At 33.0% G+C, this 17968-nt stretch overlaps 1 long non-coding RNA gene across 1 annotated transcript in view; it reads right to left on the bottom strand.

Moving 5' to 3' along the window:
- Positions 1 to 17673, bottom strand: part of LOC141346346 (uncharacterized) — a 30219-nt gene extending 12546 nt beyond the window's left edge. Inside the window, exon 1 of the long non-coding RNA XR_012357199.1 lies at positions 17578 to 17673. This is a non-coding gene — a long non-coding RNA (uncharacterized lncRNA). The remainder of the gene's footprint in view (positions 1 to 17577) is intronic.
- Positions 17674 to 17968: the final 295 nt, after the last annotated feature.

Here is a 17968-nt window from a genome sequence, read left to right as displayed (position 1 = left end):
GCAACATTGAAATGCTTTCATCTTAGGCCGGGTGATATAATGAATACTCACAGTGATACAAAATTAAGTGACAGCTTTAATGCACTTTTTATTTGGCTGGTAAATTTCCTTGAGGTCGTGTGATTAGACTGGTTTCACAGCACAAAGAAAACTAGGATTTAATAGCGCCACTGATTTAACGGCAACATGAAATTAAAATGGACCCTTATTTAATTTTTTATTTTTATTGCATGTTTGTGTTCCAAGTGTGATAACGGGGGGAAAATGTTTATCTTTATAGCCTTTTATTAAAATGACTTTACTTTATGGTTGACGTCACCGAGTCTCCTATTTTTCAGTTTCTCTTGCCATCTGTATTGATTCTAATGTGTAACGCCCACTTTTTACCATCCAGTCAATTCCCAATGTCTTTTTGCCATTTTGACTTGTTAACTATTGTGTTTCTTAGATCTTGGAAATAAAATGGGATGCAAACTATTTATATTTTTACATAAACATAAACATTTTTAATCTAGGCAACAGTTTTCCTATTTGGCAAATATCAAAATATCACAACATATTAGCTATTCTTTTCAGAAAAATACAAATATTTCAAGATAACATTTTTGGGGGGTACATTAGTCCTATTTTCATCTTGTCAACAGGCTAAATTTTGTTTTAAAGGTTGATATGGCTGTGGTCTGTTAGTGTGGGTCCTGGATGTCCAGCTATCGTGGGACTTTGAGTGTCCTTCCCTCACAAGTGTCCTGTGGCAGCCGTTATTGTGTTTGCTTGTGTAATTAGCCACTTAACAAGCTGACCTGAATAAAGCCTGTGCAATAAAGAGTTTCCAAGGAGCTGAATGAGACTTGTCCAAGCTTTTGTTTGGCTATTAGACGACACAAAAAGAGATTCCCTACAGGAAGATTTAGAGTCAAAGGAGGTATTCTGGGTTTACTCTTCCTATCAAAAAATCACAAATTGCATATGTTTGATATATATATATATATATATATATATATATATATATATATATATATATATATATATATATATTTAATTTTTGGATATATAATTATTTTTTTCACATTTATTTTAAGATTTAATGGACAGAAATTGGAATGTTTACTTTAAAAAAAAACATCTGAGACAAAATTAATAGCTACAGACACATGTGAAAAACATCTAATAAGCAGCAGGCTCCAACAAAAGTGTCAATTTGGTCTCCTTTTTATGTTTATGCTTTCTTGGAGAAAAAATTACAATATAAAAATATCTCATTGGTGATCTTTTTTTAAGGAATTCTCAGTTTTATTCAATTTAAAGAGACAGTTCATCCCAAAAACGAAAATTCTGTCATGAATTACTTACCCTCACAACGCTTAAGACCTTCGTTCATCTTCGGAACACAAATTAAGATATTTTTGATGAAATCCGAGAGCTTTCTGACTCTGCAAAGGAAGCAATGCAACTACCATGATCAAGGCCCTGAAAGGTAAAAAATAGTCCGTATGACATCAGGTCCAACCATAATGTTAAGAAGCTACAAGAAAATGTTTTGTGTGGAAAGAAAACCAAAACAACAACTTTATTTGAACAATTTCTTCTCTTCCGTGTCAACATGCATCGTGCATTGCTACCTATGCCTATGCAGATTTAATCAAAAATATTTTCATTTGTATTTCAAAGATGAACAAAGGTCTTACAGGTCTGGAATGACATGAGGGTAAATAATTAATGACAGAATTAAATTTTTTAGGTGAACTGTCTCTTTAAATAAAAAAATCCACAATAAGGTATTTTTAATATCTTAATTATTATTTCAAAAAAGCAAAAACATAAAAAGGAGACCAAACTAACACTTTTGCTGTCTGCTGCTTATCGGATGTTTTTCACATGTGTCTCATCTAAGTCTCATGAGTTTTGGATAAGATCTAAATGTCTGAAACAATTTCTGCTATCAAAAGTCAAAGATCTCAATATGAGCTTTAATACTTTAAATCAAACTCTCTTGGGCCAAATCTCAGCTATGCCATCCTTGCTAATTTTACAGCAGTCAACAACTGTCACACTTTTGGTTTTTCACACAGAATTTTACAAGACATTTGAAATTGATACATGAAACAAAACTGAGAGCTCCATTACTTCTCCTGAGCCATAAAAGAGCAATATCTGAGCAATACAGTGTTCCTCAGGGACAGGCCGGAATACAGTATAATGAGCAGTGTTGGGGAAAGTTACTTTTAAAAGTAACATTATAATATTGAGTTACTCCCTAAAAAGTAACTAATTACATTACTTAGTTACTTTTTTATGGGAAGTAAGGCATTATGTTACTTTTGCATTGCTTTAAATTGCATTGCAATTTTTTAAAAATCTGTGCAGGGTTTGCTTGTTTGTTTTTAATATAAAAAAAATGCAATTATATATAATAGTATAAATGTTGGTACCTTTAGGTACAAAAGCTAAAAGGTACATCTCTTTTACCCCTAAATGATATATTTAGCTAATGTTCCTATTTAAGTTATGACAATGTTATTTCTGAACATTCAAGATATTCTCTTGTAAATTAATAAGTAATGCTTTACTGTATTAGTTACTTGAAAAAAGTAATCTGATTACGTAACTCACGTTACACTGATACAAAAGCATAAAAGCACCTCGCTAACAAGTCTGACAGCTAAACCAACAGCCATTGCGTGCTGCAAATGTGGATTCTCAAACTGTGTGTGAACAGGCGATTTGAGAGCCGTAAAGATCAACCCCTGCGGATGAGTGCAGCGTCTTTATTTACCCGCCGCTAAATTTCATATAAACACACAAACACGCACACACTCATGTGAGATCATTTAGCACTGAATAACAGCTAGTCATTTCTTTCATTTTGAGACTTTAGTGTAACTTGAGTGTCTGCAAAGGATCCCTGGTGTGTAATGTGGATTGTACTTGTGTGTGTGTGTGTGTGTGTGTGTGTGTGTGTGTGTGTGTGTTTTGGTTCACGAGTGCAGTTATTAACTCCTGTTTCGAGAAAAACACAACACTGCTCTACAATCGTCCAGCAGCTGAGCTCAATCCTGATTGGTTAACGAGGCCTCAGTCAAACCGAATGAATCAAATACATTGATCAGAAATACATTTTATGCTTCCATGAGCAATATTGAGATTTTAAGGATCAAAGAGCTTGTTAACCCAGTGGTTAGACTGTGCTGGACCTTACATGGAGAAACTGTACGATTTTAAACGTGTCAATAATGTCAACAAAGCTGCTAATGAACTTTGCACATCTGATCTAGTGTGTGTGTCTTTACACTGAGGACAATCCACTGTTATTTCACATTAGAAATGTCTGAATGAGATAAATGTGACCCTGCACCACAAAACCAGTCTTATTAAGCAGCACAGGTATAATTTGTAGCAATAGCCAAAAATACATTGCATTGGTCAAAATGATCAATTTTTCTTTTATGCCAAAAATCATTAGGATATTAAGTAAAGATCATGTTCCATGAAGATATTTTGTACATTTCCTACCGTAAATATAATAAAACTTAATTTTTGATTAGTAATATGCATTGCTAAGAACTTCATTTGAACAACGATTTTCTTAATATTGCACTTGTCAGATTCCAGATTTTCCAGCTTATTTAGCTTTCAGATGATGTATAAATCTCAATTTTGAAAAATTGGCACTTATGACTGGTTTTGTGGTCCAGGGTTACATATGAATCATATTCATCATAGACATTGCTTGTGTGGATTTAGCTGCAATAACAGATGATGTCCAATAGAGGCCAGTCTCTCTGTATTAGTGCATATGAGCAGTAAACATAACAGTATCATTAAATATACAGATAAATTTACTACTGTTCAAAAGTTTGGGGTCCGTAAGATATTAAAAAAATATTTTAATTCTTTAAACTGATTCAAATTCACTGTATTTTCTTTTTCCAATAAATGCCATTCTTTTGAACTTTCTGTTCGTCCAACCATTCTGTGAAAACAAAAAAACTTCAAAAAAATCATGGTTTCCACAAAGATATTGATATGATATTAATAAGAACTGTTTGAGTAATTGTTAAAAAAAAAAATACTTTGCCATTACAGGAATGAATTACACTTTAAAATATATTAAAATAGAAAATTTTGTTTTAAATTCTAATAATATTTCAAAATACTACTGTTTTTACTGTATTTTGGGTCAAAAATATGCAGCCGGAGTATAAGGCGAGTTTAAGAGACTTTAAAAGCATTACAAAATCTTACAGAACAGTAGTGTACATGGTTAATATTTAATCCGTATGTTCAATATTATATAGTAATGTGTTTATTTGATTTATATATTTTTTATATTATAGAATCATATTATATTACAACTATAGTATATTGATATGCATAATATATAAAACAATATATTTAGCATTTAAGGTGCAATTTTTGTGATAATCCTTATTAATGATTAAATTGTTCAATGTATAAAACACACAACTTGGCAATGGCATAGTTTGTTTGCATGAACAGATTCAAATGAATTTAATGTGTTATAAAAGTTTCATCAAAATAATTAAATAAAAAAATGCATTTAAATTTTAAATGCAAGACATCAAGGTCTAATTTTACAACAAAAGGTTAAATACCTTGGTAATTCTTAAACATTATGTAGCCCAAACTGTAAATGTAAAGTAAATTTGCTCATTATCTTTCAAGCCTGTGTGAGTATGTTGATGAATAGCACACATTGCTTTTCACTTAATAGCTCTTAGATGTCATTTTCAGTATTGGCAGTAGGTGGCAGGATCCATACATTGATTTAATGTGGTCATCTCATGAGGGGTGAGAGGGGGGTGATGTCATTCTGACCAACACACTGTCCTGAGGCCAGCCAGACCCTCCTGAACCTCCCTATGAGAACAAATATGTGCCTTATTACAGTCTACATACAGTATGTCATAGATACAGTGTTTGCTGTTTAGTGTACAATTGCTCACTGGAAATACAGTTTGGGAACTTAAGTATGTATTATACCATAAATATAATAGTATAAAAGATGGTTCCTTTAGGTAAAAAAGCTAAAAGTACAAGCTTTATGGGAATGTTACTTTGAATGTTCTCTGAACATTCTGAAATAAATAGTAACATTCAAAAATTTTTACATGGACATTCTAAAATGTTTCAGGACAAAACATTCCATGAATGATTCAGTAATTGTTGAAAACAAAACAAAACAAAAATATTATGTCATTATTTTGCCAAATTACACTTTAAAATATTTCAAAATAGAAAACAGTTATTTTAAATTCTAATAATATTTCACAATATTACTGTTTTTACTGTATTTTGGATCAAATAAATGCAGCCTGAGTATAAGAGGAATGTAAGAGACTTTAAAGGCATTAGAAAATCTTACAGAATACTAATGTGTATGGTTAATATTTAATCTGTATGTACAATATTATATAGTAATGTGTTGATTTTTTATTTATATACTCATATTATATTACAATTAAATTATATTGATATGCAACATGTAGATACATTCCATTTGATCATTTTGCAAGCAAATGTTACTTTTGAATGTTCTCTGAACATTTTGAAACATAGTAACATTCAGAAAACGTTACATGAACATTCTAAAATGTTTCAGGACAAAACATTCCATGAATGATGTTTAACTAGTGTTTTATCATAATATTTCAAGAACATAAAGTTACAGGTGGAATGTTTGTTCATAACTTGCTTGAATGTTGGGATGTTAGCATGTATAAAGGTACATATTTGCTGTATTTAAATCAGTGCTGTTCAAAATAGAACCGCCCCAAGTGATAGTTTCATACCTCGTTTTTCTAAGAGTTTACAACACACATAATTCCATCTCCAAATTGGGATTGGATGAGATCTGTTTGAGTTTGATTTAAGGCATGTTGAGTCAAGCTCAATTAAGCAGTGAGTAATTAGCTGATAACTCAGCGGGAGGCCCCTGGGCTCTGTGAGGGCCATTAAGGGCCCGTGGTTAGATCTGAATCTGTCTCTCTGCACTGACTGACACACTTCTGCTTTATCGACTAACATAAAATCTCCATAGTGTGTATCTATATGTTTAATTACAGTTTTTACCAGTTTTTTGGCTGTGTGGCACTCTGACAGTCTTTCAGCTCAATAATGCAAAGCACCATTTGCATAACAATACCACCATGAGCCATAATCAGCACTGAGAGAAGCCATTCTTCAGAGTTCTGACTGGACTGTGTATTGAAATCATATATGGACAATTGGTCCATGCAGAATCAGAGACACCTGCATTACAACACTACAGCTCCTGCCCGATGACATTAAAACTAAAGAGCCTGACTGGGTTGTAAAACAGAATTAAAAGGCATAGAGTTTAGTATGAAACTGGAATCACACTTTTAGGGCACATGCAGTTACACTCTTAAAAATAAAGGTGCTTCATGATGCTACAGAAGAACCTTTTTTGTCTAAATGGTTCCATAAAAATCCATCAATATCTGAAAAACCCTTATTTGTGGTGAATAAAAAGGTAAGAAAGAGATGGTTCTTTAAAAACCTTTGACTGAATGGTTCTTTGTGGAACTGAAAATGGTTCTTCTGTGGCCTCGCTGTGAGGAAACTTTTAAAGCACCTTTATTTATAAGAGTTGTAGTAACATCATTTTCTGCTTTTTTGGTTTTTGACATTAAAACAAAACAGTGTCTCCTTCAATCCAACTAACTACTAACCAACTACAAGTCAGAATATTTGAGCACGTAGCCAGTTTATTTATTGTGTCAGTTTTCTGTTCTATTAATCTAAACTTTGACCATTTAGTTTTGCTGAAAATGTTGATGTGAGTCAATCTGTTATATAAAAATGAATATGGTTTGGAACACTCAAAAGCTAAGTAAAGCGTTTTACTCTTCGCTGTTAAAATTATTTACACAAAGGCAAGAAAATGAACAAGATTTTACTTTAACTTTGAAATGTTTAAGTGTATGACAAACCAAATAATACCATCATAATTTTCACAAAATGATGTTTTACTAAAACTAATACTGATGTTTGTTCTGTTGTTTTCCCTCCAAAATAAAGTCATTTTTTAAATGATTATTATCCGTTATACTGTAGAAAGATAGAAAGGACTTTTAACAAATTAAAACTATGAACAAATTTGTTTGAAACTTCTTATAAAACAATCAGATATTTCTTAATAAATTGCCCATCTGCTTTAAACGAAATAATTCAAAATTCACTTATTTAATTGTGACTTTTTAAATCTCAAAAATTATGTGATGAAACATTTTCATCCTAAAATTATTTGTCCAACATATTAAGACAATTATGTACAGCATTGTAGGACAGACTCATATGGTTACAATGCTAAAAAAAACCGTTAGTATTCATTTTTGCTTAATGCCTAATAATAAACTCTAAATAATAAAGATGCTTCAGGATGCCATACAAGAACCTTTTTTGTCTAAATGGTTCCATGAAGAACCTTTAACATCTGAAGAACCTTTCTGTTTCGCAAAAGGTTCTTTGTGGCGAAAGAAGGTTCATCAGATTACGAAAAGGTAAGAAAGAGATGGTTCTTTAAAGAACCTTTAACTGAATGATTCTTTGTGGAACCAAAAATGTTTTTCTATTTCATCGCTGTGAAGAACCTTTTATTTTTAAGAGCGCCTCTATTTTTAAGAGTGTATGAAGTAAATCAAGCAATAAGTATGTAAGTATCCCACTAAAAATAGTTTGTAATTTTATGATAAATCATCTATAATTTTAAATTAAAGCACATTGATAAAAACGTCTCATTCTTATTCCAAACCAAGTCATTTTTAATGATTAAAACCTAAATTAAAAACTAAATTTAACTACATGTGTTACGTGTAAATCTGAGTGTCTCAGTGTGTGTGAGTGTGTTTCTCACTCAGGCCTGTGCTTGCAGCAGCGGCGTCCCTAACACACTGAAATATTGAAAAGCTTTTGTTTTGCCTAGTTAACCATGCGCTGGTGTGACACAAACTGTGAACAATGCCATGGCGCACGCACGGGACTCCTCAACTCTATTATTCATGACGGCAGGACAGCAATCCAAACAGAGAGGGAACAGCACTCATCTGAGTTCAACACTAAACCAGAGCTTCACATCAACTGGTGACCCACACAGCTGTTTATCATACAAAAGTAAACCAAAAATGTCCTGCATATCAAATATTGCAGGCCAATACATTTCCTATCAACTGCACAACAAAATGCAACAATATGCTAAATTGTTTACATGACATATAGGAAAATAGACTATTTAATTATCCAGGTGACGGAATAAAGTTTGATGCATGGCCTATCAAAAACAAAGTGGGAAGCATTTTTCCTCCATTAAAAAAAAAAAAAAAATCTATTTGTTTAACTGTGCTAACTTTAATGTTTAGTTGCATTTTATTATTTGCATTAAGCACTATTCTTCAAACTAATCAAAGCTGAACTGCAACTGAACATTTTGGATCCTGACTCACCAGTTGCATTGCATGAAAGAGTTTTGCATGCATAGTGAAGTAAAATGTAAATGTGTTCCAATTTACGATTTTACTTTTTATTTATTTATTTTTAGTTTTATTTATTATTCCTGGAAATGTTGCTGTGAGTCAATCTTTCAATATTTCAGAAAAAAAGGCAAAGCCAATTTTCAGAAATACCCTTATAGTTCATTTCTGGTTCTATCATGTTCTGTGTGTTTACTTCAGTCTATTCTGTTTTGTTTTAATTAATTTCAGGTTTATTCTCTTTTCCAGTTTCTTCTAGTTTATTTATTATTCTATTCTATTCTATTCTATTCTATTCTATTCTATTCTATTCAGGTGCTTTTCACTTCTTCTGTCTCTTCTCGTTTACTTCAGATTTTATTCTATTCTTTTTGTTCACTTCTATTCTATTCTATTCTATTCTATTCTATTCTATTCTATTCTATTCTATTCTATTCTATTCTATTCTATTCTAGGTAACACTTTCTATGAAGCCTGTATTTATAATACATTATAAGGGTATTCTTAAGGCATTATAATACATTAATAATACATTATAAAAAAAACTTATAATATGTTGTATCATCTTATGAGTATTCATAAGAACAGTCTTAATGTATTATGTTTTACTTATTTGTGGTTATAGCTTTTAACAGTATGATTACCTCTTCCATAGTTATAACATATTATAAGTCTCATATCTTGCCATGTTTCTCATGTCACTTTACTTAAAGCATACAAAGACCACTTATAAGTAATTATAATAATATTTCTCAAAGAACCATAAGATCAGGTATTAGATGAGATAAATGTGTAATATGACACATTAGTATTATCAGTTTGATTATTTTGATGGTACCCTTTAGACAGCTTTTTATAAGTAACTCTGCAACTGCATGTCAGCTAACAGTAATTTTTATGTAATAATTTTTAAATTAGTATGCAAAATATATGCTAACACTGTATTTTTGGTTCCCCAAATGACAAACTGATTATAAGTAACTTTGCAAGCATGTAAACGTTCTACTGCCTAGCCTAACCTTAACCTAAGTCTACTAATACACTAAGGAGTGTTAGTTGACATGTAGTTGAAAAGTTGCGTATAGTCAATAGACTAAGGGGACCATCAAAATAAAATATAATATAAATGAAAAAAATAAATGTAATATGATATAGTCCATTGTAAATTAGGTAGAATAAATGTGTGTTATAAATAATCATAATCTTAAAAGTTATAACCTCAAATACCCAAGTATTATAATGTGTTATAATTGTTGTTATGAGTATTTATGAGATAATATAACATATTATAAGGTTTATTATAATGCATTATGCATTCATTATAATGCCTTAGAAATACCCTCATAATGTATTATAAATAGGGGCTTCATAGAAAGTGTTACCCTATTCTATTCACTGCTTCTTTCTGTTCTATTCAGGTTCTTTTCTGTCCTGTCCAGTTCACTTCTGCTTCTATTCTGTTCCGTTCTCTTCTTTTGTCTACTTTATACTGTTCTGTTAATTTATTTTCTATTCTATAGGTTTTCTTCTTCTGTCTCTATTCTATTCTATTCTATTCTATTCTATTCTATTCTATTCTATTCTATTCTATTCTATTCTATTCCGGTGATCTTCCTTTCTGTCTCTGCTGGTTTACTTCAGATTTATTCTATTCTTTTTTGTTCACTTCTGTCTAATTAGTTTGTTCACTACATTCTTTTCTTTTCTATTCTATTTTATTCTATACAGGTGCTCTTTCACTCTGTCTCTTCTGATTTACTTCATATTTATTTTATTCTTTTTGTTCACTTCTGTCTATTCAGTTTGTTCACTATATTCTATTCTATTCTATTCTATTCTATTCTATTCTATTCTATTCTATTCTATTCTAGTCTAGTCTAGTCTAGTCTAGACTATTCAGTTCAGGAACTCTTCTGTCTTGTCTGTTTTTGTTTCTTTTCTGTTCACTCATTCTATTATATTTTGTTCAGGTTTTAAATTTCTTTTTTATGTTTTAGGAGAGATCTGGCTTTGAAAGACCTGGCTTAATAAACATGTCTAACCATAGACCACATATATAAGAAAATGAAGAGGATTTGAAATCAAAGGTTCTACATCAAACAGAGAAATATCTGAAATATTAAATATTAGTTTATTACGTTTTATTATAACGTTTTTACATTAAAATTGTTTACATGTAACAGGAAAAAAGAAAAAAAGTTTCTTTCTTTCATTTTCTTTTCTTTTTTACCAATTGCAACAATACTGAGAAGAAAACAGAATAGATCTGAAGCCCATTTTGGACACCTGTCCCACAAGTCGCACTGCATAAACCAGTTTTGCATCCATAATTAAGTCAAATAAGAATGTGTACCAATTATGATTTTACAGAATGACTTTGAATTAAATAACTCAGACTCAAACAGGCAAATGAATAAAAATATGTAGAACGAAACAAATGCAAATGTTTGAGGATCCATGTGTCCTGAACCCTGCACCTGTGCTGACCTAACTTTTGCCTGTGTGTAAACTCAATCCACGGCCATGTAAAGCCAGTGAGTGGAAGTGTGTGGAGAAAAGGGGGGTATCAGCAAATAAAGCTCAGAACAGCAGTATGGCGCTCTTTCCCAGCCACTAAGCTAAGCCATGAATTATAGATGCCTCCTGAGGATTTTCTCTTTCCGCTCCTTCTTCCGTCTTTTCTTTTTAAAGGACAGAAAGGGATAGAAAAAAACAACAATACACAGATAAAACAAATAGATACGCTACAAGCCTATTTGGACTGTTATGTTGAAGAGGGATGTGCTTGAGAAACGTTGTTAGAAGCGCTTGTGTGGTTTCCAGATCATATGAGATTTGTTAGCATTACAAATGCAGGCAGGTGCCGCAAAACGCCGTCATAAAAACTCCCACTGATTGTCAACATTTATCCGATACTAACCAAAAAAGCTTCCTGTTTCCAAACAGGCCTATCAAAAGCCACATTAACAGACAGGAAAAAAGGGAAAAGAGCCACTAAATCGTGAAAATAGTGAGTGCGTGGTGATGTAATGCTGTCTTACTCTTAATGAATAAATTATGCGCCTGAAATTTCATCGTCATAGTAACTGCCCCATTTCTGTTGCACGCACACACTTAAATGCAGGTCACAGATAAAACTCAAAATGTACGGCTTGCATGCAAATTGCCAGTATTTGTGTTTCTGATTGCAATAAGTGTGTTAGAAGATGCATGCATGCATGTGTGTGTGTGTGTGTGGGAGAGAGAGTCTTTATCCGTGCGTAAGAGCTTGTGTGCCTCTGAAGGACATAAAACAAAACGCAGCGGACCGCTGGGGCCTGTAGTTCGTAATTGCGCGGGTGGCATTTTAGCGATTCCTGCCGCACGGGGGTCAATTTTTCCCCAGGTCACTGACAGTGACATCATCAAACCGCTATTAACTCGGCAAACAATTTCCACTCCATCCAGGCCCGGTATCGATAACAGACCGTATCAAACGCGCACGGAACTGGCCAAAATCTGCCCTCAATCTAAACCCTTCACCTTACAGCCCACCAAACACTACCACATCCCTACAGACTCAAAAAAGAAACAAATGGTCTCCTCTGTAAAGAGAAAGAGAGAGAGCGAGAGAATAAAAAGCAGAAGGAACAGAGGAATGGAGATGTCAGAGGAAGGAAACGCACTTCACCATCTGAAGATTTCAGATGAGACACATCTCATGCGCAAATGCCCATACAGTGGATTTGGACACTTAAGCCATGCTTAAATATGTATGAATGTCATCGCTTTAGATCACTGCTTCTCAACTGGTTTTGCTTTAGGATCCAGATTTTGTGGCAACCAAAGTGTATTAAACCTGTAACCTGAATTAACGTAGTCTGGGTCATAAAAGTTTGGGGATTTTCGTTGAAGGAAGTCTTCTCTGCTCATCAAGGCTGTTTTTATTTGATAAAGAAATACAGTAAAAACAGCAATACTGTGAAATGTTATTTACATTTTAAATATCTGTTTTCTATTTGAATATGTTTTTAAATGTAATTTATTTCTGTGATGCAAAGCTGAATTTTCAGCATCATTACTTCTTCAGTGTCACATGATCCTTCAGAAATCATAGTAATATGCTAAAGTTGCTCAAGAAACATTTCTGATTATTATCAATGTTGAAAACATTATGCTACTTCATATTTTTGTGGATACAGTGATACATTTTCTTATTTGAAAGAAACTGATGTAACATTTACACTACCAGTCAAACGTTTTTGAACGGTAAAGGTTTTGAAGTCTCCTCTGTTCACGCCATTTATTTGATCCAAAGTGCAGCAAAAACTAAAATTTAGAAATATTTTGACTTTTTAAAATAACCACTTTCTATTTGAATATATTTACATTTTTAATTTATTCCTGTGATTTCAAAGCTGAATCATTATTCCAGTCACATGAACCTTCAGAAAGCATTCTAGTATTTTGATTTGCTGCTCAAAAACATTTATTCCATTACATTATAAATGCCTTAATCGTCACTTTTGAATAGTATAGTGTATAATGTTACAAAAGCTTTTTATTTCAGATAAATTCTGATCTTTGTATTTTTCTAATTCATCAAATAATCCTGAAAAAGTAACTCAAATATAAAAAAAAAGTTTTTTGAACAGCAAATCGGCATATTAGAATGATTTCTATCTAAAGGATCATGTGACACTGACGAATGGACTAATGATACTGATGATTTTAACTTTGATTGAAAAAAAAAACATTTAAAAAATATTCAAATTAAAAACAATTATTTTAAACATTTGTAACACTGTAAATCTTTACTGTTATTTTTAATTAATCCTTGCTTAGATGTAATAATTAGCTTTATTAGGTGCATTATTAAATAAATTGAACTGTATTTTCTGTTAAATTGCATGGTTTTCGCAAGGATGGAAAGTTGTTTCATGCTATTTTTTTTAGAAACTTCTCACCCTGTTTTACTGAAACAACCCTCAACACAGGCCTTGAGCTAATAATATCTGATAATAATGTGCTTCATTCCTAAAGCACCGTTCACACCTTATGCAAAGGCCTTTGTAATGGAAACTGTAGACAAAGACGTAAAGCTGAGAGGTTTGTCACGGGTTTGAGAGAGCTCTGTCCTGGTCCTACTGGGTGAACTGTTCTCTATTGACTTACAAGCAGGAGGCATGTGTCCAAACGCACTGCACTATTTTTCTGTAATAATAGCCAGCAGCCATGCAGCTAAATTATTAATGGGCACTATTCAATACAAACAGGTAGACACACACACACACACACACACACACACACACACACACACACACACACACACACACACACACACACACACGGCCTCCACAGCCGATCCAGCCAGGTTTTATTTCACACACTAGAAGTTCCCGCCCACACCTGCTCACATCACACCAAACACTTCTCTGACTGTTTGGGTGATGATCTGAGGAAGACCTGGACAGATAGGTCATTTTAAACTATAGCCCGTCAAGAAAAGGCATTTCTATGCTCTTGGATTACTGATCTGGCATGTTTGGGAAAGAACCATAAAGATAACACCAAGGTATTTTTTGTAAGAGCAGCAACTAATCATATAATCATGCAAAATTGGACAGCAAAATAAATTGAGAGATAATGCTGCCTATATTTTTTGGCTGTTGACTTTGGCTATCTGTATGATTAATAAAGCTACACTGAAAAAATGTGTAGGATGTAGGGGAGAGTGGGGACAGTTGCAACGTGTGGCAGTTGCAACATTGCTTATTTCTTCAAGCAGGAATAAGATACAGTGATAATATTCATACTGCACATGCTTTATTGGCCCCTCATACTTCCTGGAAGAAATCAGTCACATGTGATCATTCCTTCTGCCCAAAATCATTTTCTTGGTAAAAAAGTAATTTTTTTAAAGATTAGATTTTTGGTCATAGTGTCTAAGTTGTTTGTGTGACAAATTGTAAAAACATAACATTTTAATCTGTGCGTTCTTAGTTTCTAATAGGCATAGCTAGCGTGTGCCAATGATATGTTGTCAAGCTAATATACCAATTTTTATCATGGCTATCACTGTAGGTACAGTTGCAACACACTGTTGCAACCCTCCCAACATGCTGTCCCTTACCACAATATTGATTTAAAGGATAACTATTGCCAAAATGCAACCTGGGCTGTTTTTTTTTACTGTAAATGAGACAAACATATATCTAAAAGCATAATTACGACAAACGAGCCGTTTTTGAGATTGACCGTGATTTCGTTTTGTGGTCAATGGCCGGTGAATGGGAGTACTAGGGGCATAACTTTGAGCGCATCAAAATCGATATTTTTACAACACTAAGAAGAATCGACACACCATGAAACTTTGCTCGAAGTATCGCCTGGGTCTCTACACATGAACTCGAGCATTAAGAACATTGTTTGTGTACACAGAGTTTACTAAAAAGAAAGGTTTTGAGCAACTCACTTTCACTGTTTGGGTTTCCGCTCGCAGCCGTCTTGCCAGTCAAGAGGTGTTGATCTCCGAATGCGAATGAATGGACTCCATAGGACGAAATATTAGGCTTATATGAGGCTCTTTTTACAACTAGAAGGTTAATATTGTTTTTCACTTGCGACAAAACAACGAATTAGCCGTGCATTTATATGGAAATATGCATTAGGAGCTATCAATCCTCGCATTCGGAGATCGACACTTCTTGACTGGCAAGATGGCTGCGAGCGGAAACCCAAACAGTGAAAGTGAGTTGTTCAAAACCTTTCTTTTTAGTAAACTCTGTGTACACAAACAATGTTCTCAATGTTGGAGTTCATGTGTAGAGACCCAGGCGATACTTCGAGCAAAGTTTCATGGTGTGTCGAGTCTTCTTAGTGTTGTAAAAATATCGATTTTGATGCGCTCAAAGTTATGCCCCTAGTATTCCCATTCACCGGCCATTGACCACAAAACGAAATCACGGTCAATCTCAAAAACGGCTCGTTTGTCCTAATTATGCTTTTAGATATATGTTAGTCTCGTTTACAGTAAAAAAAACAGCCCAGGTTGCATTTTGGCAATAGTTATCCTTTAAAAGCTTGCTATAACATTACAGAATGGTAATTTCATAATGATAATACTAATGAACCCGTTTAATAGTTAGTTTTCTCTCCTTTTTTTAAGTGAATAGGTAAAAAATCTACTTGTTACTTAACAATGTTTTTAATTTACTATTCTTTGTTTTTTTTAACAGCCAATTTACCTAATTGAATACCGTGACTGTGAACAAATAAAATAAAGAAATTGCAAAATTATATTCAAGAATGATTTCATTACATTTTATTGAACGTTGCAACTGTCCCCTATTGTGGGGACGGTTGCAACATTTCACTTTGTCTATTTAAGTGTAAAGTGTACGTATATTATAATATGTACACATGTTGCAGCAATATGGGTGAGTAGTTGACAGATGCGGCTTTATTGTATTCAAATTTCGGCTTTCTAATACAAACAGTCTCTGAGAAACTAAAGGAAATGCAAAAAGTGTTGCAACTCTCCCCTACTTATATAAAAGGCATTTTTAAGAAAAGTAATCCAAGGTCATGAATCGCATATTCATTTTTAAATCTTATAATTTAAGACACTATTATGGTGGTTCTCAAGTGGTGCATCACAACCACAAAATTGGGAACACTAAATTGGGAGGACTATACAATACAAAAAAATGTTGTGTAAACGTTATATATTAGTCGTTCCTGTTCAGTCTGTTAATAAATATCATATTCCTGATATTAAGCTGTTTCCCTGAGTTCTTAAATTGACTCTTCCTCATTCCAGTAAGATGTAATATTTCGAATTCACTCTCAAAATATTTCGATTTTTTACTCGTATAGTATTTCGATTTTATTCCTGTAATACTTTTACTTTATTCTCATAGTATTTTGACTTTATTCTTGAAATATTTTGACTTTATTCTCATAATATTTAGACTTTATAGTCATAATATTTAGACTTTATTCTCATAATATTTTGACTATATTGTCTTAATATTTAGACTTTATTCTCATAATATTTTTTACTTTTTTCATAAAATTTTTTGACTGCATTCAAAGTATTTCGACTTAATTCTCGTAATATTTTGACTTTATTCTTGTGATATTTCGACTTTATTCTCGTAATATTTTGCCTTTATTGTCGTAATATTTAGACTTTTTTCTCATAATATTTTTTAAAAATAATTTTTTTTAATTTTTTTTACTTAATTCTCATAATATTTTGACTTTATTCTCGTAGTATTTCGTCTTTATTCTCATAATATTACAACTTCATTCACAAAGTATTTCGACTTTATTCTCTTAATATTTTGTCTTTATTCTTGTAATTTTGAATTTATTTTCGAAATATTATGACTTCAGTCTTCTAATCTAATCTTCTCATTTTTGTATCTGTTGAATTAGATTTTATTTTTATATTTTCAGTTTGCACTTTATTTTAGTTAGTAATTTAGTTGTTTTTGTCATTTTTATATATTTTTTAATGTCTACATTTTTTTTTAATAATTTTAATTTATTAGTTTCAGCTTATTTAGTTTTATTTTAACACTTGAGAAAGTTTCCATTGGCAGCTAGGTGAAATAAAATATGTTTACCTTTTTTATATTTTATTTCAGTTCAGTTCAAAAAGTTTGAATGGTTTTAGCTTAGTTTTAGTTAATAATGACCCTGGCTTTTGGAAATCTAAAATTACTGTGATCTAAAAATAATAAAATCGCCATCCTGAAGCTAAAGTACCTTCCAGAAGTTGGAAGGTATTTTCTAATTAAACAGTTCCACGGCAGCACTTTACTTTAACTGTGTGACCTTTCACAAAACCATACAGTGAAATGGAGAGCACATTCACCTAAAGGCATAGACATCCTCACTCCTTTTGCACTGCCATTTGCAATGCATTTTTACATTTTACCATTCTCTTTCCATCCACAGGCGAATTGACTGAATTTGTCAGTGATGAGCCACACAGTCAGATGAGATTAGAAGGTTAAGGGTTGTGGACCATACCATTACATGATCAATAGCAGGGTTAGGGGGGAGCGAGTACACTGACCTGCTCCTTATGGGGCAGAACACATATACCATCAACCTCTCGACCCGCTCCGCACACGCCTGCACCCGCTCCTCCACATCCTCCTCCTCCTCCTCCCCTCGATCAATTAGCTACTAAGTAAAGAGATCTGTCCTGTGCCGCCCAGGCCACACTGTAAGAGATATCCCCTCCCCTCCCGTCCCGTCCCGTCCTGTCTCGTCCGCAGAGGGAAATGAAATCCTCCCTGTGTTACTGCAGGCTGCTCTGAGATAAAGGCTCTAAATAAAGAGCGCTTACATCATCAACCATGGCATCACCCATCAGCAGAGACTCACAGACAACATCACGTAAAAACCATCTATATGAGCATTGAAACACAAAAGCATGCTTTCTGTATGCGTTTGCATCAGAA

This window comes from Garra rufa, chromosome 12 (assembly GCF_049309525.1).
Source record: "Garra rufa chromosome 12, GarRuf1.0, whole genome shotgun sequence".
Classification (NCBI taxonomy): Eukaryota; Metazoa; Chordata; class Actinopteri; order Cypriniformes; family Cyprinidae; genus Garra; species Garra rufa.
This window is presented reverse-complemented; position numbering and strand designations above follow the sequence as displayed.